The sequence below is a fragment of the Euleptes europaea genome, chromosome 17, assembly GCF_029931775.1.
Source record: "Euleptes europaea isolate rEulEur1 chromosome 17, rEulEur1.hap1, whole genome shotgun sequence".
NCBI classification, from domain to species: domain Eukaryota; kingdom Metazoa; phylum Chordata; class Lepidosauria; order Squamata; family Sphaerodactylidae; genus Euleptes; species Euleptes europaea.
The window spans coordinates 36621192-36645542 of NC_079328.1; the positions used below are offsets into that span (position 1 = coordinate 36621192).

General features: G+C 46.8%; 1 protein-coding gene across 1 annotated transcript in view; it reads right to left on the reverse strand.

Annotated features, from left to right (window-relative positions):
• Nucleotides 1–15679: 15679 nt before the first annotated feature.
• LOC130489000 (RNA-binding Raly-like protein) overlaps nucleotides 15680–24351 on the reverse strand; it is a 181250-nt gene continuing 172578 nt past the window's right edge. The window contains exon 8 of the mRNA XM_056862704.1: nucleotides 15680–15691. The gene's annotated coding sequence lies outside the window, so the exon portion shown is untranslated. The remainder of the gene's footprint in view (nucleotides 15692–24351) is intronic.

Genomic DNA, 24351 nt, shown 5'->3' on the forward strand with positions numbered 1-24351 from the left:
TGCGGGGATATTTTCCACCAGGAACGACAATTTGCCCCATTGGGGAACCCACAAGTACTGAGGGTGACAGGAAAATTCCCCCAGGAGAGCAAACAGTTGGTCCCTGGTGGTCATTCAAATCAGGAGGAGGAGGAGAAGTATAGGGGAAGGAGAAGGAGAGCTGGTTTTTATATGCCGGCTTTCTGTACCTTTTAAGTAGAATGAAACCGGCTTACAATCACCTTCCCTTCCCCTCCCCACAACAGACACCCTGGAGGTAGGTGGGGCTGAGAGAGCTCTAACAGAGCTGTGACTGGCCCAACGTCACCCAGCAGGCTTCATGTGTAGGAAGTGGGGAAACCAACTCAGTTCACCAGATTAGAGTCCGCCGGCCATTTGGAGGAGTGGGGAATTGAACCCGGTTCTCCAGATTAGAGTCCACTGCTCTTAACCACTACACCACCCTGGCTCAGAACAGCTGGGGGGAGGGGCTGAAGCCTTACTCTCGTCATGTGCCACAGTCCCATTCCAAATCTGGCCTGTGCACAGATGTGAAATACAAAATTCCCAAAACACATCTGATTGAAAGTCCTTGCCTGGGGAAAGGAAGGCGGCGGTTCCCGGGTTGGCGCAGGTGTCGCCGCTCCGCTGCTGCCACCGACGCTTTATATGGCAAACGGCTGCCTTAGTTTGGGGAAGGAATGGGTGCGGCGGCGGCTCCGGAGGGAGGAGGGGGCCGGGTTCAGGACCATGACAGGCCGGATCCGGCCCGCGGGCCGTAGTTTGAGGACCCCTGACCTAAGATAATAGGCATGCTCCTCTGATCCTGGAGAGAATAGGCATGCATCATGACTAGTATCCATTTTAACTAGTAGCCATGAATATCCCTTTCATCCATGAACATGTCCACTGCCCTCTTAAAGCCTTCCAAGTTGGCAGCCATCACCACATCCTGGGGCAGGGAGTTCCACAGTTTAACTATGCGTTGTGTGAAAAAATACTTCCTTTTATCTGTTTTGAATCTCTCACCCTCCAGCTTCGGCAGATGACCCCGTGTTTTAGTATTATAAGAACATAAGAAGAGCCATGCTGGATCAGACCAAGGCCCATCAAGTCCAGCAGTCTGCTCACAGTGGCCAACCAGGTGCCTCTAGGAAGCCCACAAACAAGACGACTGCAGTAGCACCGTCCCAGCCTGTGTTCCACAGCACCCAAAATAATAGGCATGCTCCTCTGATACTAGAGAGAATAGGTATGCATCATGACTAGTATCCATTTTAACTAGTAGTATTACTGGAGAGGGAGAAAAACTTCTCCCTGTCCACTCTCTCCAAACCTTGCATAATTTTATAGACCTCCTCTGTGCACATCAGGCTTTCTTCTTATTTTTAAAAAAGGGAAAATTTCCAATTGCACAGAGATCTGTGATTGTAATTCAGGAACACGGCGTGCACCATTACAACAAACCGGTGCACTTTCCTCTAATGAGCGCACATGTTGTAGTCACATTCCAGGACATTTCAAAGCCTGCAACAGATTCTGAAGAAAAAACTCAGGACTGTAAATTGATAAGACTAATGCAGAATAGTGTTATATTCCAGAAACAAGCAAACTCAAATCAGGGTCTGGGGTTCTAGAAGAGCCCAGACTATCCACTTTACTTCTCACAGTTACCAGCCTTTACATCAGCTGACATAACTTGAACTTTCGAACTGCACATTCTCTTGGAGCCGTACATCTTGTGTCCGGTTGCACAATATTTTAAAACCCTTGCAGCACACAACTACAGGCGACTGCTGGGTGTATTCCCAGAGCACATTTGCGCTCAATTCATTTTCGGACAGTTGCAAAACACACACCTGGCCATTCTGTCACAAACTGAAGAGGCACCCCTAGAACATGTTCGAGAATCCTCTGTAATGCACAGCGGCTCTCTGGCAGATAACAGTGTGGAAAAGACTCCATTATCCTGTTCTCCTTTTGCTTGTCAAGTAAGCCTTTTTCTTTCAGGAAGGCCATTGGCTGTGTTTTTTGCAAATTCTGCAAAGCACCCAGTTCCATAAGTACTTTAATAATGATTCTTCAGCATGTAGAAACGCTAATCACCACTGGCCTAAAATAAACCCCTAGTTCCAGTGCTAGCTTGGTGTTAATTCACTCCCAATCCCGTGCTAACAGACTGAAAAATTAATCCTCCCAAAATGACAGAAGAATATACCCAAAGCTAAGTCCCCCCCACAAAACAACCAGGGAACAAATGTATAAATAAAGAAAAAAAGGGGGACATGTGACATATAATAACTGACTTATGCAGTGGTTTAAATATTAAAGGATTAATAACAAATACAAACCATGAGTCCATTTTTAGAAAGCAATTAACCAACTAAAAGGACTTGCGCTGAAAGGAGATTCTATTCAAACCAGAAAGCGAAGAAAAGACTAGACTGATAACAGAGCCTTTACTTCCCCATTCTCATTGAAAGCAGCTATTTGGAGAGCCAGCGTGATGTATTGGTTAAGAGCGGTGGTTTGGAGAGGTGGACTCTGATCTGGAGAACCGGGTTTGATTCCCCGCTCCTACACACGAAGCCAGCTGGGTGACCTTGGGCAAGTTACAGTTCTATTAAGAGCTCTTTCCACCGCACCTACCTCACAGGGTGTCTGTGGTGGGGAGGGGAAGGGAAGGTGACTATAAGCCGGTTTGAGACTCCCTTAAGTGGTAGAGAAAGTCGTCATTTAAAACCAACTCTTCTTCTTCTAAATAATGGTGCAGATAGAGGATCAGCTCCTTTTTTTGCTTCTCTAGAAACTATCCACTGGATTTAAAGCATACTGTGGGTTCTATAATTTTCCAACCCTGGATTCTGTCCTTCTGAACTTTCTGGCTCCAGTCCAAGCAGAAAACAAGGGCATGTCCATCTTCACAAAGAGTTACCCAGGGATAATAAACCACAAACTCGTTTTTAGCTGATCTTAGAATCACAGAGTTGGAAGGGACCACCAGGGTTATCAAGTCCAACCCCCTGCACAATGCAGGAAATTCACAACTACCTCCCCCACACACACCCTGTGACCCCCTACTCCATGCCCAGAAGATGGCCAAGATGCCCTCCCACTCATGATCTGCCTAAGACCATAGAATCAGCATTGCTGACAGTTGGCCATCTAGCCTCTGCTTAAAAACCTCCAGGGAAGGTCGGTGCATATCTAGGGCAGGGGTCCCCAGTGTGGTACCCATGGGCACCATGTTGCCTACTGACACCATTCTTGGCACCCAGCAAGTGGGCAGGGCTAGGTGGGAATTTTGCCCAATGGGCTTCTGATCAACCATGCAGATTTTAAAAAGGTTGTTTCAGCATCAGCTGCCACCATGACACAAGATACTCATGTGTATGCAAGACAGTACTTTAAACAATGTTAATTCTTTACAAGGCATCCTGTTAAATGTAGCTCCTTCCTGAAATGCTGAAGAGTTACTCTATTAGAGTTACGCATGACCTCACTCCCTGACATTTTGTGGTTGGCTTCACCTCTTGTGACAGTCATTTGAGAACATAAAATCATAAATATAAGAACATAAGAAAGGCCATGCTGGATCAGACCAAGGTCCATCAATTCCAGCAGCCTGTTCACAGAGTGGCCATCCAGGTGCCTCTAGGAAGCCCACAAACAAGAGGACTGCAGCAGCATTGTCCTGCCTGTGTTTCACAGTATCCAATATAATAGGAGCCCTGACCTGGATGGCCCAGGCTAGCCTGATCTTGTCAGATCTCAGAAGCTAAGCAGGGTCAGCCCTGGTATTTGGATGGGAGACCACCAAGGAAGTCCAGGGTTGCTGTGCAAAGGAAGGCACTGGCAAACCACCTCTGTTAAGTCTCTTGCCATGAAAAACCCAAAAAGGGGTCGCCATAAGTTGGCTGCGACTTGACGGCACTTTACACACACATACACACAATATAACAGGCATGATCCTCTGATCCTGGAGATAATAGGTATGCATCACTACTAGTGTCCATTTTGACTAGTAGCCATGGATAGCTCTCTCCTCCATGAACACGTCCACTCCCCTCTTCAAGCCTTCCAAGTTGGAAGCCATCACCACATCCTGGGGCTGGGAGTTCCACAGTTTAACTGTGCGTTGTGTGAAGAAATACTTCCTTTTATCTGTTTTGAATCTCTCAAAACAGATAATTTATGGTTGGCTCTGCCTCTTGTGGCAGCAATTTTGTAGTTGCCCCCACCACTTTGTGGCAGAACTCCAAAGGTTCTAGGGGATTAAATCAGAAGAAGGAATATATATATTTAGATCAGAATATCTAAGGCCACTTTTCAGCTACCACAGCCCTTGAAGCAGCTGACAATGAAACATTCATTTATAAAACAAATATTCATTTATAAAGCTAGACTACACAAACACCAGAAGCAGTTCATCTCCTATTAAAATGGAAATGCCCTTAAGTTCTCAAATATAAACACGCATTTAGGTCTCAATTAGGTCAAGATGGAAGAAGGCAGACCACAGACCTCCTTGCTGTGCATACTAGGTGAGGTTCTAGTTTCTTCGCCTGGCAACAAGCTCATTTGTTCTCATTAAGTTTTAATATGAACAGTACACTAGAGGCAGGGAGAGAGAAGGGGAGAGAGAATTCCCGCCACACATTGCTACCAGAAGTCCATCCAGAAGAAGAGTTGGTTTTTTATATGCCGACTTTCTCTACCACTTAAGGGAGACTCAAACCGGCTTACTGTCGCCTTCCCTTCCCCTCCCCACAACAGACACCCTGTGAGGTAAGGTGAGGCTGAGAGAGCTGTGACTAGCCCAAGGTCACCCAGCTGGCTTTGTGTGTAGGAGTGGGGTAACAAATCCAGTTCACCAGATTAGGCTCCACTGCTCATGTGGAGGAGTGGGGAATCGAACTCCAGATCAGAGTCCACCGCTCCAAACCACCGCTCTTAACCACTACGTCACGCTGGCTGTCCACCATTACTTTGCCTGCCTGCAAAGCGCTGGAAAATCTCTTTGGTCTGAAGGTCCCCTCCTTAGTTAGAAATGTGAGCCCTTCATGCTGCCATACTGTGGCATTCACCTAAGATTAGTACAGGTTGAGTATCCCTTATCAGGACTCCTTGGGACTAGAAGTGGTCCATATTTTGCATTTTTCCGTATATTAGAATATTTTGGAATTTTTGCATATAAATAATGAGGTATCTTGGGGATGGGACCTAAAGTCATTTATGTTTTATATACACTTTATAAACATAGCCTGAATGTAATTTTAAACAATTTTTAAAAAAATTGTGTACACTGAACCATCAGAAAGCAAAGGTGTAACCAAGTAAGTAAGTAAAGGTCCCCTGTGCAAACACCGGGTCATTCCTGACCCATGGGGTGACGTCACATCCCGACGTTTACTAGGCAGACTTTGTTTGCAGGGTGGTTTGTCAGTGCCTTCCCCAGTCATCTTCCTTTTACCCCCAGCAAGCTGGGTCCTCATTTTACCGACCTCGGAAGGATGGAAGGCTGAGTCAACCTTGAGCCGGCTACCTGAAACCAACTTCCGTTGGGATCGAACTTAGGTCATGAGCAGAGCTCTTGACTGCAGTACTGCAGCTTACCACTCTGCGCCACGGGGCTCCTGTGTGTGTGGAAAGTGCCGTCAAGTCGCAGCCAACTTATGGCAACCCCTTATGGGGTTTTTAAGGCAAGAGACTGACAGAGGTGGTTTGCCAGTGCCTTCCTCTGTATACCAACCCTGGACTTCCTTGGTGGTCTCCCATCCAAATACTAACCAGGGCTGACCCTGCTTAGCTTCTGATCTGACGAGATTAGGCTAGCCTGGGCCATCCACTAAGGTGTAAGCAACTCACCAGAATACCTATATCAGCTGTTAAACAAGAGCAACAGCAAACAACAAACAAACTAACAAGGGCAGGCTTCCAGTCTCCACCTACGCTGCAGTATACGCTGTATTTTATTTTTTTAGGTGAGAGGAAACATTGAAAGCATCTGCCTGCATGCCGGCTTGAACGGTCCAGTTTTCGGATCAGTCTGTATATGGGATGTCCAGATAAGGGATCCACTTGTATTAAATTAAAACTTCCGTGACCACCTTACTCATTTTTCTACTACCTTCTACCAACGCTTCCACTTCTTAAGCCCAAGAGATGCCCAACCCCACCATCCCAAAATGTCACCACTGGTTGGTGTCAAGACAGATATTCAGCGGCATTCTACCTCTAAACATGGAGGTTCCAACAGGGCTAACAGCTCTCGATAGACCGGCAGCGCCTCTCCAGAAAGACCTCAGGCAGAGGTCTTTCACAACACCTACTTGCCTAGTCCCTTAAATGGAGATGCCAGGGATTGAACCTGGGACCTTCTGCACACCAAGCGGGTGCCCTACCACTGAGCCATGGCCCCATGTGCTTCTTTTGCACATGGGTGTAATGAAACACACAAAGCCTCCTATACTGTATATTTCATGCACCCCAGTTGGCAACATCTGTAACATTACAAAACACAAGAGGGATCCAGATCATTATCTACCCACCCACCACCACCCCCGGCTTCTATTTCTTCCACCAGCAATTAAAGCCCCGTTTTGCAAGCCTCGAACCCCTGCTTGGCCTTCATGCCACCATCACTGAGGGCAGGCAGGCAGCATAACATGGGAGTTCATTGGCCTTTGTGCACTGCCAAGCATCAACACCGGTACTGCCAAAGACAGGCGCTTGGCAAAGGAGCTGGGGACAACAGCACGGCACAAACCCAATTACCACCATCATGCAGGAAGGAGCATGAAAAATAATCAAGTTAAATTCATCCATAGCAGAAGCAGCAGAGGAGGAGGAGGAAGAGTTGGAGTTGGTTTTTATATGCCGACTTTCGCTATCACTTAAGGGAGACTCAAACCGGCTTACAGTCACCTTCCCTTCCCCTCCCCACAACAGACACCCTGTGAGGGAGGTGGGGCTGAGAGAGTTCTAACAGAGCTGCGACTTGCCCAAGGTCACCTAGCTGGCTTCGTGTGGAGGAATGGGGAAACAAATCCAGTTCACCAGATTAGCCTCCGCCGCTCATGTGGAGGAGTGGGGAATCAAACCCGGTTCTCCAGATCAGAGTCCACCACTCCAAACCACCGCTCTTAACCACTACACTACAAAACTGGGATCAAACTTGGAGCAAGGAAAGATTCCTTTTTTTCAGCTTGATATCCAAACACTCAAGAAGCAAATAAGAACACCTTAATTTTTACTGGTGGTAAGGGAATAACGAATAAAGAACTGTCATTTGATCTTCTCTGTCCAGCAATGGGGTAAAAGCATTTTGCCTCCAGAAGAAACACAAACACAACATACAACACACAGAAACCAAGACACACACATCACAATCCAACTGGCTCGTTTTGGAGTTGATTATTAAAGAGGTCCTGGGAAGCAGGCAGGTTTTTAAAAAGGGGATTGGTTCCTGGTTGCTAATTTTGGAGATGGGCCAGCACAACTGGGAACAGCTGGAAGCCCCTACGCCAGAAAATCTCCAGTTCAAGACTCAATTCATCTGGCCAGCCACTACTGCCTTTATCAGCCTCAGATCTCTTCCCCACCTCAGTCTGAAAATGGGGTATTCAGACCAGTCAGCCTCACAGGGCTGTTGTGCTAATGAATGTAGGAGCCCCGAGTTCCAATCCCTGCTCAGGTATGAAGTTCACTGAGCCAACCACTACCTTTCAGACTAATTTACCTTGTAGAGGACCAAATTGGGGGGGGGACACACAAGACAACAGTTGCTAAAGACCTGCCTACTTTACTTGAATGCAGGCAACAAACATTCATTTCCTTGTGAACTACAGGTAGCCTCAGAGAATTACAAATAATGGCTGAGGAGCTTCCTATCCATCCCTCACCCCTTTTTGCACCATATCCACTGGTTAGGATGTGACATTCTACCCAACCTGCCTTCTCTCTTGGCAAACTTCCTGGGTGAAACATAAAAGCAGAGGCTAGATGGCCATCTGTCAGCAATGATGATTCTATGACCTTAGGCGGATCATGAGAGGGAGGGAATCTTGGCCATCTTCTGGGCATGGAGTAGGGGTCACTGGGTGTGTGTAGGGGAGGAAGTCGTGAATTTCCTGCACTGTGCAGGGGATTGGACTAGATGACCCTGGTGGTCCCTTCCAACTCTGTAATTCTATGAAAATGGATCTATAATGCTGCCCACCCCATCTCTGCCAGTCTGTTTCAAGCTTTGCAGCAGCAGGCACAAAAACCTTCCCGAATTATCCCAAGTGCACATTTTTAGACTGGCGCTGGAGTCAACTCAGAGGTCAAAAGCAGTGGGGCGGCTATATCTGGCCCACCCTGGACTTCATCAAGCGCCGCCGTGCAAAACACCTTTTTTTCCCGCCTGGCACTTGGAGCTGGAAGTATCGGCGGCTGCCAACCTGACCCCGTCAGCAGCCCAAGAGACAGATCCCAACATGACTGCTGCAAAGCAGCCAATCCATCACATGTTAATATAGTCGCTACATGCACCATCTATTCCCTTCCCTGGCAGGATCAGGTAGCAGGTGATATGAAAGGCCTGAGACCCTAGAGAGCCGCTGCCAATCTAATGCTGACCTTGATGGATCAATGGTCTGCTTCAGTATAAGGCAAATTCATGTGTATCCTGCTTTGCTGTGCCTGAGTGGGCCAAATAGCAAACAAGAAGAGTTGCTTTTAATACTTCGCTTTTCTCTACCTTAAGGAGTCTCACAATCACAATCCCTTCCTCTCCTCACAACAGGCACCTTGTGAGGTAGGTGAGGCTGAGAGACTTCTGAGAGAACCGTGACTAGCCCAAGGTCACACAGCAGGCTTCATGTGGAGGAAGGAGGAAGAAGAAGAGTTGGTTTTTATATGTCGACTTTCTCTATCACTTAAGGGAGACTCAAACCGGCTTAAAATCACCTTCCCTTCCCCTCCCCACAACAGACACCCTGTGAAGTAGGTGGGGCTGAGAGAGCGTGACTAGCCCAAGGTCACCCAGCTGGCTTTGTGTGTAGGAGTGGGGAATCAAATCCAGTTCACCACATTAGCCTCCGCCGCTCATGTGGAAGAGTGGGGAATCGAACCCGGTTCTCCAGATCAGACTCCACCGCTCCAAACCACCGCTCTTAACCACTATACCACGCTGGCTCTCGAAGAACTGGTTTTAATACCTCACTTTTCTCTACTTTAAAGAGTTTCAAAGCAGCTTACAATCACAATCCCTTCCTCTCCTCACAACAGGCACCTTGTGAGGTAGGTGGGGCTGAGAGAGTTCTGAGAGAACTATGACTAGTCCCAGGTCATCCAGCAGGCTTCATGTGGAGGAGTGAGGAATCGAACCTGGTTCTCTAGATTAGTCCACTGTTCTTAACCACTACACCACACTGGCTCTCTCACCTCCTCAAAACAATGGTGGCAAAATCATTTAACCTGCTGGTGAGAGAGGTCTCGAGCACAACATGAACGGCAAATGATCTCATCGGTCCTGGAGCCAACCCCACCCCCAGCAAAAATAAAAATAAAGAGCTACTCAGACCAATGGAGCTCTGGAGTGTTTGCAACTGTGCAAAATCAGTCTAACTTGAATTTACTACTTCGGCAAGCTCCTTCCAACACACACACACGCACCACCCTACCGAAACAGTTCTCTATGGTCAGAAAGGTGGTGGGAAAGTGCCGTCAAGTCCCAGGCGACTTAAGGCAACCCTGTAGTGTTTTCAAGGCAAGAGATGATCAGAGATGGTTTGCCATTGCCTGCTTCGGCATAGCAACCCTGGACTTCCTTGGTGGTCTCCCATCCAAGTACCAACCAGAGCAGACTCTGCTTAGCTTCCAAGATCTGACGAGATGGGACTAGCCCAGGCTATCCAGGTCAGGTCTGGCCAGAAATATCCTCCTCCAATTTCAGTCCAAGCCACCGGCTGTCATTTGGCAGTCTTCGCATGGCTTTTCGGAATAATCAACCAACGTGGGCATTGTGTTCAGAGCTCAGAAACTGACTGCAATCTAATTATAACACAGAGCTCCTATTAAGGAGGTAAAAAACAAACAAACCCTCTCAGAATCTTGCAACCAGGCTTCCGAAACTAAAGCACTTCCTCAATAACTCTATATGGTATCTGGGGACTCAGGAGGCTGATTTCTCCCCCTGTCCTGTCCACCTTTTGGTTTAACTGACCCACACTCAGTTGCCCTCAACATTCTGTATTCCTGAAGCCTATTTACTCCTCATCAGACTGCCTGGAGGTTTTTGTTTCCATTTTCCTTTTGGCTAGTTTACAAAGCCACCCTTTTCTGCACACCTGGGGAAGTCCCTCACGCACGCACCTTAATCTACAGATGACCCTGCTGCTCTGCTTTTCATAATCTCCCTGATCAATGCACGTGCCAAATGTGTTCTTTGCAACAACTTCTCCTCACAGTTCCTCCTTGCGCGGCACGATCGGTGTCTGTCCATTTCCGGGCTTCAATCGCTGTCCCTGTTTTGTGGAACAACTACCGGAGGCGGCTGAGGAAGCCCCAACGCTGGCGGCCTTTCATAAAGCATGGAAGCAGGCCTTAGCTTGACAGCATATACTTCTGAATTAAACGTGAATAACAATTTTTGGCAGACAATAAATCTGACCTTTGTTGTTGGCGGTTAGCATTGTTATATTGCACACTGCATTTTTGTAGGTTGCTTTAAATTATGTTGCTTGAACTGCAGCCATGTTTGTAAGCAGCCTTAACCTCCGTAGGAAAGACAGTATAGAAATGTCTTGGGTTTATTCAACAGCTAGATCAGCACAGGGCAAAGCCCACTTATTGTTAGATATAGTGGTAAGAATACCTTTCCCCACGCAGATGGTGCGGGGAGGGGTTGTTTACAAGGCATTTTTTTGCTTAGTTCCTTTCAAAAGTTCCTCTACAAAGGACAAAAAATGAAGAATTAACAAATGGTCTCCATTTAATTCTTTGTTAATTCTTGTTTATATTTCAGCTCAACAGACTGACTATGGGACAGCACCTGTTTTAGTGTTCCTGAAGTTTTTTACTGTTGAATATATTATTTCTGTTTCAATGCTGATCTGGTATTGTTTATTTTTTTAAAAAAATACGTCATTTATACCCTGCCTTTCTCCAAGGGAATTGAAGTCGCTTACGTCATTCTCACCTCAATTTTGTCCTCTCAACAACCCTCTAAGGTAGGCTAGGCTCAGAGTGTGTGACTGGCCCAAGGTCACACGGCAAGTTTCCCATGGCAGAGCAGGAATTTGAACCCAGGTCTCCACATCCCAGTCCAACACTCTAACCGCTACACCACATTGGCTCTATTACTTGTTAGACAATTTTGGATCCAAAGGTGTCACACAGAAGCTCTAAATAAATAGAAGAGATGCTCAAGAGAAAGGCAGGCACATGAACATTTCAAAATAAATATATTTCTCAACAGTTTTGGCTGAGCACTTTTCACCGTTGATTTTGCGGATTCATTAACAAATATAATTTTGTTAAAATAGGGTATTTATATGTTATTTATACAGAGTATCAGTTTATACATATAAAATTACCTGTGGCGTATAATGCTGGTTTACTCACACACAAAACTGAAAAACGTGCAAATTTTTCTGTAAAAGCCAAGAATGTCATGAAAATAAAGATTGCACTATGCCCAAGAGAGAAGCAAAATCAAATTGGGGACTTTCAGGTCCAAACCAATGAGAAATTCAACACCATCCCTACAAAAGCATCTCTTTCCCCATCTAACAGCTGTCACTGGAAACGTTTTTCCTTTTCCAAAACCCTTCGGGTGGGGATTTCTTCACCACTATTAGACCCTTCCATCAGGGCCTCCTTTTTGAGATAGATCTCCACCACCCGCATGACTCAGGACCGAACTGGTTAATTATAAGCTGGAAATAGACATTTGTTCAGACAAACCAACCCTCCAGTTCCCCCCACAGCTGCCTTCTTGGCAGGCAGAGAAACAAGGAAGAATCCAGTCAAGCAACAAAGCAGGGCCTATCCTTTTTAACTCCGTTCACAAAATCTAAAACAGCCACGAAGAAAAGCGAAGCTGAACGCTGTCCTCTCACTGGACTTTTAATTGGAACCAGGATCTTAAAAATAATCACCTCAGCTTAGATACAGGCTTTTAACTTAATTTATTAACCGGTTAACCTATTTCAAAGCAACGCAGCCGGCAGCCGAGGTGAAAATAAATCTCAGCAGACCTCAGAAGAAATTGTGTATTAATGCATGATCCATGCGTGGGCAAAATGATGTCTGAAAGTAACAGCCAGCGTGGTGTAGTGAGTTGAGCTGGACTCGGACCGGGGACTGGGTTTGAATCCCTACTCGGGCCCTGAAGCTCAGTGAGTAACCTTGAATCAATCACTCTCCCTCACCCTAATTTACCTTACAGGGTTGGTATGAGGGGGGAAAGAGGGAACACCTAATCTATGAACAACAGCTCAAGCCCTAAGGAGAAAAGATGAGGTAACAGCAATGAACCAGTATTTATTTTTCAATGTACTAACTCCACAAAGAGAGAAAAATCTTCTCTCACTACTGACATACGGCCCCGTTATCAGCTTCTTCTGGGAAGAGAAAGGATGCTTGGGAAGGATGCTGGAAAGTCAATCAATTTTGCCACCTGCAGCTGGTCATAACCATCAAGGTGGGCTCTGAGGTGCCCATAGTCAGGGACCAAGCACAGAATAGCCAAGGGCTCCTGCAGCCCACATGCCTCGAACAAAGGAAGGGGAAGGGAGAAACTCAAAGGCCATCGTCAACCCAACACGTCCCAAGTCATTTGGACAGGGAATTTTTCTCTAATGCCCCCAGAGCAAATCGCCCTCTCAAAGACAAGCGTCTCTCCCCTTCCAGAGAGATCTGCTGGCAGAAAAATGAAGACTCTGCCTCCATCTCAGAAACAAAGACCATGTGGTAAGGACAGAAATCCAGCTATTGGCAGACTGACAGCTGTCTGACAGCTGATGAGATGGTTACTTTGGCACACAGCTCAAACGGCATGGGAAACGTTCCACAGACAGATGCCGGGTTCTTGCCTACTGCCCTAAAGCTTGTCAGTACATGCTTTTTATTTTTATATCTGTATCCCACCCTTCTGCCTAGTTAGGGCCCTCAAGGCACTGAACAGTTAAAGAGACATTAAAATTAACTTCAAAAACTCTGTGTGTGTATGTGTGTAAAATAACAAACAGAAAGGAGGGGCAATACGGGAATGCTAAACAAAAGACTTCATCCGCTGGTAGAAGACAATGATGGAGGGGGATGGATGAATCTCCCTATGGAGGAAATTCCACAGTTTTGGTGCCATGCCTGAGAAGACCCTTTCTCGGTCTGCCATCTGGATGATATGGGCATGCAGTTCCAGTTTCTTCAGAGGTTATGAGCTCTACATATTCTTCCATTTTAGGTTGGCCACCTGAAAAGCTACACAGTAAGGAACGCACAAGATCATAAGAATACAATGTCTTAATGTGTGTGTGAGAGCATTCCCAGTACTTTTATCAGAATAAACCATCCTTCCAATATATTACATTAAAGTTGCTTTTTGCAGTTACGGGGCATCTCTTATTTTTCTGAAATAAATAAGAAGCCATTTTGTGAATTAAGGATCAGGTGGCAGCCCTATTCCTTTGACTTCCCTGTACTCTCAGTTCCCATTGATGTGGTGATGTATATAAGGCCACGCTCCAATTCCAGACTAATTAATCCAGCGTACTGGCCACACCATGATCACCAAGTCACATACAGCTGATGTAACACAGCAGAGAAAGTGAAAGGTGTGCTCTGACATCGCTCACAAACACAAATCCCAGCCATGAAGGTGGTTGAGTGAAGAGAGAAGCTGCACTCTCAGGTAAGTCCCCTTCCCTTTAGACTGCTGTCAGGATAAAATGAGATAACCCCATGCTCAGGGTCCTGAGCTCCTTGAAGCAAAGGCAGGATTGCAAATGTGTCACAAAAATATATTCAACAAAGCAGGGGGTTTTCAGAGTTGCAATCTGCATTTTAGCCATAAACATGTACTTCAGATAGGGAGAACTATCCTGTTATGCCCGGAATCACAATGAAAATAGCTACATGGCCTAGAATCAACCCTGATTGAAACGTAAGTGGGTCATGCAGAAGCTGTGAAGGTATAGGATGCCCTCAGACCCCATCCCTTGATATCAGGCCCCAACCCCTTGATTCTCAGAGCTTGGGATGCCAGCAACACTTAAAGGTGACTATTATGGCAGCAAAAAGGGCAAGAAAACACTTGTGAAGGTTTGGTTACATCACAGCTAGAAGCAGAATTAGAAGAACAGTTGGTTTTTACATGCCGACTTTCTCTACCTTTTAAGGAGAATCAAACCAGCTTACAATCACCTTCGCTTCCTCTCCCCACAACAGACACTTTGTGAGGTAGTTGGGGCTGAGACAGTTCAGAGAGAACTGTGACTAGCCCAAGGTCACCCAGCAAGCTTCATGTGTAGGAGTGGGGAAACCAATCCGGTTCACCAGATTAGAGTCCGCCACTCATGTGGAGGAGTGGGGGATCGAACCCGGTTCTTCAGATTAGAGTCCTCCACTCTTAACCACTACACCACGCTGGCTCTCCAGAGAAAAATCAAGCATCCCCTGCTCCATCCTCCATTTCCCCAGCCCCACACCACCGCTACCCTCTTCTGTTCTTCCGCCCATTCTCTCACAGCAAGCGACGGGTTGTATCCTTGTTGGTCACCACTCAAGAACGGTTAAATAAAGTGCAGTGGGCTGCAAGTGCTTCATGGGAGCGCCACAGCTGTCATGAAAAGTGGAGCTCTTGTGAGAACTTGGGGACCAGAGGTTTTGCCTTAGCCACCATGTCAGACATCTCATCATTTGGCAACTTTCTGAACTATCATTTGGTGACTTGCTGAACCATGCAGTTCATTTTTCAGGAACTGTGGTCCCCAGGTCACTTAGGAACTGACAGGTCAAACGCAGAACTTTCAAATGGACCGAGAGACAGTCAGAGATCAGCTGCCCCTTACTCATAGATGGGTGGCAAACCAGAGGCTCCTCCATCGTGAGATTTTAATTACGGAATCCCCTCCTCAAACACATTTTGCCTGGCGCTAACTCTGCAATCCTTTAGGGGGAAAGCTGCCCTATTTCCCCACCACCACCCAGCTTTTGGTGGGATGAAATTATGCAACTGTTTCCGGCGTGTTTCCTTTTCTTAAGGCCAACATGATTTATACTGGCGGTTTTTGCCCACCCCGCTTCCCATTTTATTCTCGCATTGGTTTTATTTTGCATGTAAGCCGCCTTAGAGACCACCGCCAGATCTTTTACACAAATAAAACAAACAGTTAAAGTGTCGTTCTTTGCCGCGGCACTTAAAATCAGGGCACTGAAGTATGCGACCAACCTGATTATTTTTTTAAAACGAGAACGCGCTTTTGAAGAAAACAGAAACCATACCGACATATCAGTTGAATGCAGGACGCTGCTGTGGTTCGGTTATTTTAAAATATCCAACTGGTGTGCACAGTGACTTTTAACGATAATATTCTTTTTTCCCCATGGACACCCCTAAACCTATGCTTTCACCCTTGCCCAACACACAGCAAAGGAAAGGAAAACATATTATCGAAGAGGGAAAAGCTGGTCAACTACTGTCAGAAACCATCGCTCTGAAGGATAACAAAGCTTCTCTCCCAGTTCCAGTTGGGAGACTCACAAAGCCAATCCACTCAACATCTCCCAAAAGACTACGGATAACCAGTCCTGACAGCTGCCCACCTGAAGACCATCTTTCACACCCCCTATTACAAGCAAGCTGAATACAAAGTGAGAGATTTCACCTTAAATCAGTCTCTTTGGAAGCCAAGTCCATCCCGTTCGCTCAATAGCCCACTGCCACCCACCCCTCCCCAGCTTCCACGGGTCGGACACGCATGATGCCACTAGGAACTTACATGTCTAGATTCCCAGGCAGCGCAAGCAGGGGAGAGAAAAGGCGTCCGGCTTGTCGCGTTTCCTTTGTTCCACTCTCGTGGACAGGGGGAAAACACTGAAGACTTAAAGGCACTCGGCTCCCGGAGCTCCCACCCCCTTCTGGCTTTTGTCATAGAAACCAGCCGAAGCCCATGTGATTGAGACAGGAAACGGAGGGGGAAGCACCTCCTTCCCGCACCCCTCCCCACCCACATGGGAAGGAGACAGGAGGATGCAGCCACACTGGGAATTGGAGGAAGAGAAAGCTCCGATAAGGCAGGTCCCTCTGTTTTTATAACACATGCAAGCAGTGGGCTCCCAACCAGCCATTGCCAATCCGAGAGCAATTCCTGACAGGGAAAAAAAAATCTTACTTTGGTCTCTGGCAACTATGTCCTTGTCCTGGGATCAAATCCCTTCACGCCAGTCAACACCGCAGAGAAGGTTTGACATACTGCGGCACAAAAAAAAGTACACCCGGTGCCAGCGTAGCCAAGTTTCCTCTTGGAAGACTCTGCGGATGGGCCAGGTTCCTGCTCTGATTGATTGCCGTGTTCGTGGCCAGGGAAGAATTTTTCCTCCTTCTCCTGGCTAGTAAATCCTGTACGGAGGTTTGTTTGGTTCCTCTTCTTTCTCTTTTCTTTTAAGACTCCTGCTGCAGCGTGTGGTTTGCGGCTCCTTTCAGTAAAGCTGTCCAGATGTGATTGCTTCATGGGCATCTTCACACCTGCCCTTGCCGTGGTCTGGATTGCAGAGGTTGAAAGATGGAGAGCACAGGGTTTTCACCTTTGGGCAAGGGGCCAAATAATGTGGACCATCCAACCTTGAAGCTCCGATTCTATTCCCAAACCGCTCACAGAAAGGCAAAGATCCATCCTGTATAGGCTGACCATATTTCCTTGAGACAAAAACGAGACATTGGGATGGCAAAAACGGGACAGGGGTTATGTAATATTAGTGCAACCCGATCTGAGCACTTTTTCTATGAGAATTTACCCAGCCATGCCTGTGTGCAGCAAAAGAAATGTCAGAACTGAAGGAAACAAAAGTTGGAAGTGTAATGAGGTGCAAAACGGGACAAAATTGACATTTTAATTAAAAAGACGGGAAACATGATAAAAACGGGACTGTCCCGCTCAAAATGGTACATATGGTCAGCCTAATCCTGTTCCACTGACCCACCAATGATCCACTTAGGCTTGCTGGTATTTTGGACCGAGCCAATTACAAAGCAGCATTTTCGGGGGGAGGGACTCATGCATGCTTCAGAAGCTCCGCATTTTCGCTGGGGATGCATAATTAATCACGAGGTTCTCCTGGAATTTCTTCGGGGGAGGAGAAAGCCCCTGTGCATAGGGTTTTGAGAATTCGACTGCAAATACTGTGCAGTCAGAGAGCAGAAGATCCAGCGGAAACAGGCAATCCATAAAAGGCCAAAGAGAGAGGGCAGTCGTGAAGATCGGAACGTATACACAAAGTAGAGTGTTGTTACAATAATAAGCAAAATTGAAAGAAATATAACAGCAGCACAGACCACAAACAACACGGTTCTTAAATGCTACTTTACTAGTAATATATCCCTTCTAATACATAAATTTACAAGTACTTTGCTTTATGAGTGCCTTGTAAATATATGTATTAGAAGGGATATATTACTAGTAAAGCGTAGCATTTAAGAATCGTGAAGATCGGAACAGCAGACAAAGTCAGATGGAAGAGTATGGACATGAACAGGGTTAAATGCACAAAGCCCAACTTTAAGAACATAAGAAAGGCCCTACTGGATCAGACCAAGGCCCATCAAGTCCAGCAGTCTGTTCACACAGTGGCCAACTAGGTGCTTTACCTGCCAGTTTGGTGTTGCAGTTAAGAGTAGAATCTGGGAGACCCGGGTTCGAATCTCCACTCTGCCACAGAAGCTTGCTGGGTGACCTTGGACTTACTCACATCCTCTCCGCCCACCCCACAGGGTGGTTGTTGCGAGGGTAAAATGAAGGGAGAACAATGTTCTAAGCCGCTTTGAGCCACCCCAGGAGAAAAAAGCAGGGAGTAAAATCTAAATACATAAAAGCAGAGAAAGCAAGCAAAGTTTAGGCCTGTTTAAGGGGCAACCTACAACAACCCACTTGGCTCAGAAACGGGGACAGTTTATTACTGAACTGGACTTAAGTTTCTGCTTGCCAAGTCTGGATGTTCAACAGAGAATTCGTACTCCGACATAAGCCCAGCATTTCTTTGACTGAGCCTGTCCATCCTCACCCAGTGGAAACCCTTGAATTGCAGGCCCTAGCAGATGCTCTCCCGGCAGCCAAGGCAGGAAAACGGAAAGCAGTTCGACTGTCAATTGCATCCCTTCCCCCTGTCTCAGTAATCCCCTGGATTGTCGCAGCAGTGCTGGAGAAGCCAAACTGAGACCAGGGAGGCCAAGACGCAAGACCTCCTTCCCAGCTTTACCATGAGTCACTGTGACCTGGCAATTCCAGCAAAAGCATCATCTGTGGTTCCCTCAGCAACGCAGTCAGCTCCTACGTTATTTCTCCTTGTGCCTTTGTGACTGTTCACAGTCAAAGATGGAATCCATGTGATAAATCAGGAACTACAGCTGGCTTGGGCCACTTCACCACAGTGACATATGCAAAACTGAGGCAGACTCTCGCCCCAGACCCACCCAGTGACAACAAAGCTGCCAGGCCCAAGAGAGGGCAACCCAAGCTTGGCTGATTTGGATTACGCAGGGGGGTGCAATCACAAGGGTTAAGAACCAGAAATGAGTGCGGTTTGGGTATCATCCAATGAGATTAGAGTTGACCAGGAGGAGATCACAAGGCAGATTCCTAGCTCCACTACTTATGTGCAGGACCTCCCACACTTTACCAGACCCCCATTACTGGATTCCACAAGTTGCAAGTGAGGAAACCTAGCTCTTAGTGTTGCAGAAAGTCAGCCTTTCCCTGCATCACACCAAGAACTCATTTTATTCCCAAGGATGCTCAACTAAGTGCTGATCCACATAATCTGCTGAACAAATTGACAAAATCCTGAAGCAAGAGTGGAGTGCACCCTAAAGGTAAAAGTAAAGGTCCCCTATGCAAGCACCGGGTCATTTTTGACCCTTGGGGTGACATCACATCCCGACATGTTCTAGGCAGACTTTGTTTACGGGGTGGTTTGCCAGTTCCTTCCCCAGTCATCTTCCCTTTACCCCCAGCAAGCTGGGTACTCATTATACCAACCTTGGAAGGATGGAAGGTTGAGTCAACTTTGAGCCGGCTACCTGAAACCAACTTCCGTTGGGATCGAACTCAGGTCGTGAGCAGAGCTTGGACTGCAATACTGCAGCTTACCACTCTGCACCACGGGGCTCCTGGAGTGCACCCTACATGCGAGCATTTGAACAAAATAGGTAGCATATCTGGGTGAAGGGGTCTTAATTCTAAGCATGAGAGAGCTTTAAAGATATTACTAAAGACAAAAATTTAAATCTCGTAGATCCCTGGCAAATATTAGTTAACAGAGGTAAACGGGTCTAGAACATCCAATTTGTCCTAGTTTTCTCCTTTCACAGGAAAAATCAGAAACAAGTCTGAAATGGTACAATCCCTCCTACTCTCCACTGCCTTGATCCGGCCTCATTCAGCTACTGTGCAGACCCGGCAAAAGAGCCAATAGGAGCAAATCCCCAGCTACAAATACACAAAACTTGACATGGGCAGCTTCCAAGTGACTGCTACCTGGCTTATTTAAAAGCATCCTTGTACTAAACTGTTCTCAGCCAATGAGCACACTGGCTTCTTTACTGGTATGCACAAAAGAGAGGGAGGGGGATTTTGCATCTCTCTTCCAAATTGCTTCGCTTCTTCCCTTCTGCACACGCGCTATTTGGAACTATGGGCAAAAGGGCTGGCAGAGAAAGTGCAAACAGAGAGGGGGAAATTTCAGTATCAACATACTTTAAAATGGAGCGAAGGACATCTGGACCAGTGTATCACAATGCACACACTTACACACACCCTTGTCTGCGGGGGATTATCGTCAAACTTATTTGCTCTCTTAGAAACACAAGCAAAGTTTACCAAAGAAGCTGAGCGGCTTGACAATTCTTTGGATGCAACTGCTGAACAGATTGCTGGAGGAGGCGGCAGCAGCATGCCCACTGTTCCTGAATTATATACGATAGCAGCTGGTGCCTGTGGGCACTGCCAAACCTGCAGCCTTTCCATGCAATTAGCAGCTCTCTTCAAGTCCTGGGAGATTTATGAGAGATTCAAGAACAGAGATACTTATTGCAATCCTAGACAGAGTTAGACCTTTCTACGCTCATCGGCTTCAATTGTCTTAGAAAGGTTCAATCCTAAGCAGAATTGCCCACAACTGCATTTCAACTCCCTACTTGACCAACTGGAAGCCACTCACTTTGCTGAAAGGGGAGGCTGAATAAACCAAATAATATTATGTTTTTTGTCCTCATTTATCCCTAGCTTTACACAAGGACTACGCTCTAAACTTTTCTTCCAATCTCATATGGGCAGAGAACATAAGAAGCAGAAAGAGAGGATGCAAGCTGCCAGGAGATGCTGACTCAGCTTGCGCTAAAATCCCACTGTAGAGCAGGTGACAATTTAACCTTAAACAGTCGTGCCACCTATGAGAAAAAGTCACATCAGGCAAATTAAAGGACTATGCTAAGCAAATGTGTGCATCCCCTAATTATAGTCCTGTACCGCTAGCAAAAGCAATAACATTTGTAAATTGTATTTACCTAAGTGCTGAATCAAAACACGGCATTTGGATACGGTTATAAAGGGAAGTTTTATACAGCGCTTTACATGATCCACAATACGCATTTTAAGACATCCCGCGGAGTGAAGCAGAAAAAAAGAACCCATAATTCTAAAATCCTAAAAAAATCAGTTTTCACTTTTGCAAATCAATACAATATACACAGTTTACATAAATATTCTTTTTTACACATTTTATTCTAGATCGTGGCATTTGAGGGGTTTAAAACACACACACACACACACACACAAAAACCTCTGGCTTTCTGACAACATGTGCTTTTGTTTTTTAAATCAAGAAGTATATCTTAGCCATAGAATGATGAAAGGTAGTTACCCCTCCCACCAGTAATTTCTCAGGAAGAAGAGATCTAGATTGTTATGTACCAGGCAGCAGTTATAAAAGAGTAACTGAGACTGCACAGAATGCAAATGCCATTTATTGAATACTGAACCCTTTTGTAAACATTGGTGGAATGTTTCCATAACAATGAGGGCTAGAATCTTTTCTCCCCCTCCCGCAAGCAATCTGACACTTCCCGAGATTCCACACCAGGCCCCAGAGCCTGCACAACAGAGCAGATTGATGCAAGAGACTAATGCAGAAAGACTTTCCTTCCCTGTCACATCTTTCCAAGCAGCAAAACAACAGAGCCAGCGTGGTGTAGAGGTTAAGAGCGGTGGTTTGGAGCAGTGGACTCTGATCTGGAGAACCGGGTTTGATTCCCCACTCCTCCACAGGAGCGGCAGAGGCTAATCTGGTGAACTGGATTTGTTGCCCCACTCCTCCACACAAAGCCAGCTGGGGGCCCTTGAGCTAGTCACTCTCTCTCAGCCCCACCTACCTCACAGGGTGTCTGTTGTGGGGAGGGGAAGGGAAGGTGATTGTAAGTTGGTTTGAGTCTCCCTTAAGTGGTAGAGAAAGTTGGCAAATAAAAACCTTCTTCTTCTTAAATTTTAAAAAAGGCACGGAGCAGCCCCTCTGGACACACGGAAGTGTCTCCCAATTGACAGAGAAACAGAGAATTGGCAAGGAAAACAACACTAAAGGAAGGGACCAGTTTATTTATTTCCTTCGCTCACGCCCTGCTTTTCTCCCCAACTGGGCCCAAAGCAGCTTACAATATTTCCCCCGTCTCCACTTTCTCCTCACTACATCCCTGTGAGGTAGGGTTTGGCTGAGAATGCATGGCTGGCACATGAACACATGAAGCTGCCTTATACTGAATCAGACCCTCGGTCCATCAAAGTATTGTCTACTCAGACCGGCAGCGGCTCTCCGGGTCTCAGGCAGGGGTCTTTCACATCACCTATTTGCCTAGTCCCTTTAAAACTGGAGATGCCGGGGATTGAACCTGGGAGCTTCTGCATGCCAAGCAGAGGCTCCACCACTGAATCACAGCCCCTCCTTGAAGGTCATTCAGCAATCTTCTATGGCGGTGTGGGAATTTGAACGTGGCTCTCCCAGCTCCTAGTCTGAAACTAAGCATTACACCACGTTACAACCTGTTACTCGCAGAAATTCCTTACTGATTGAAGGGTGCCTCTCAGCTGCAGAGACACCCCCACCACAGCAGCACTTGCACCCCCTGTGGATATGGTGCACACCTAGGGTTGCCAGCTCTGGGTTGGGAAATACCTGGAGATTTTAGGGGTGGAGCCTGAGGAGGGCAGGGTTTGGAGAGGAAAGGGGCTTTAATGCCATAGAGTCCAATTGCCAAAGAGGCCACTTTCACCAGGGGAACTGATCTGTGGCTTGGAGATCAGTTGCGATAGCAGGAGATCTCCAGCCATCACCTGGAGGTTGGCAACCCCACGAACCCCCCATCTGGCTTGTTCTGGAGGCCCAAAGCCCACAGCCCACTTTCTCTGGATAAACATTAACTCTGCAGAGGCGCCTCTGCTCTGGCTGGCCTGAGGCGGAGCAGCACAGGCCGTTCCAAGCTTCCTGGAACTCTCTCAATCCAGCCTTCCAAATTAAGTAAGTCTGGAGATGAAGACAGCCGAGACTCTGCAAAGCGATCATGTGGGAGAAGCACACGGGGCGGGGATGGGAGAGCACGTGCGCTCGATGCAAAACTGATGTCTTCCAGCAGAAACGGCAACAGCGGTACTTAGAAGACTTTAAATGCCAGGCTACGCTAGACCACAACCAACCATCCAGCCAAGTTTATGACTAAGACGGTGGAAAATCCAAAGCTTAAGAAAGAAATATTATATTGGGTGCCGTACAAGAAAGCTTTCCAGCACACCTGTTATATTTAAGTGGGATACACTGATGTAAAACTAAGCTGCAGTCTGCAATCCTTTTATCAATATGAGCCACAAAGAGGACTTTTATCTTTATTCAAGTCCCAGCCTTGGAAATGGGAGATAGGGGCCTTTAACCACCATGCACTGCACTGCCCTGAACAACCACAGGGGGCAGGCAACCTCAGCTTTCCTTCCTTTTTTAAAAAAAATACTCTTATGGGTGCAAAAAAAATTGCTTGGAAGCATGCAGACAGTGTAGAGGCTGTGGCTCAGTGGTAGAGCATCTGCTTAGCATGCAGAAGGTCCCAGGTTCAATCCACGGCATCTCCAGTTAAAGGGACTAGGCAAGTAGATATGTGAAAGACCTCTACCTGAGACCCTGGAGAGCGATGGAAAGGGGCCGTGGCTCAGTGGCAGAGCATCTGCTTGGCATGCAGGAAGACCCAGGTTCAATCCCCGGCATCTCCAGTTAAAAGGACTAGGCAAGTAGGTGATGTGAAAGACCTCTGCCTGAGTCTGAGACTCTGGAGAGCCGCTGCTGGGCTGAGTAGACAATACTGACTCTGATGGACCAAGGGTCTGATTCAGTATAAGGCAGCTTCATGTGTTCAATGACAAGCGAATTCTTAGAAATGGTACTGTGGGTGTGTTTTGAGCTGGTCAAAAAGGCAGAATTTTGGACATCTGCACCTGACCGCTTCCCTTGTCCTATGGCTAAAAGCAGCACAATTAATCATGCCCCCGGTCACACAAAGAAACAAGCAAATTTTCATCACTGCTGATACAGATAACAGAACTCAGCTATTCTGGACACAGAATTTTTAAACCTGATGCCTGTCTTCTCTTGCCATTTCCTCATGACACCCACCTGTCCCCCCCCCCCCAAAAAAATTAACCATCAGAAGCCAGGTTGGAGTGGATCAAATGTACAATTGTGGCACCTGCCTGAGCATGCTGATGCTTGACCCCGCCACTCTGTGGTTCCCTGAGTCCAGCCTGCCTCTAGCAACGCTTGTCTGCCTTTTTAGGCCAATAAAGTGTCCAAATTTAACTGGATGGTTTGAAATGAACTGGGAGGGGGTGGGAGAAGAAGGAATATCCAGGGGATTTCATTCCAGAACCGCAGGGTCCCTTTTTTCCTTTGCCATATTTCCACTTGGCCTCTTTTTCTTCCTTGTTCTCCCCCCAACAGCTGTCTCCGGCCTTGAGGAAAGTATTTCAGGGGCTACAATGTCCAAACAAGTTCCCTGCTGCCTCAGCCAAGAATAATCTTAGGCCTCCGCCTACCCTGACCCTCCAACATTGCCCTCCGCCTCCATCCGTCCTGCAGGGA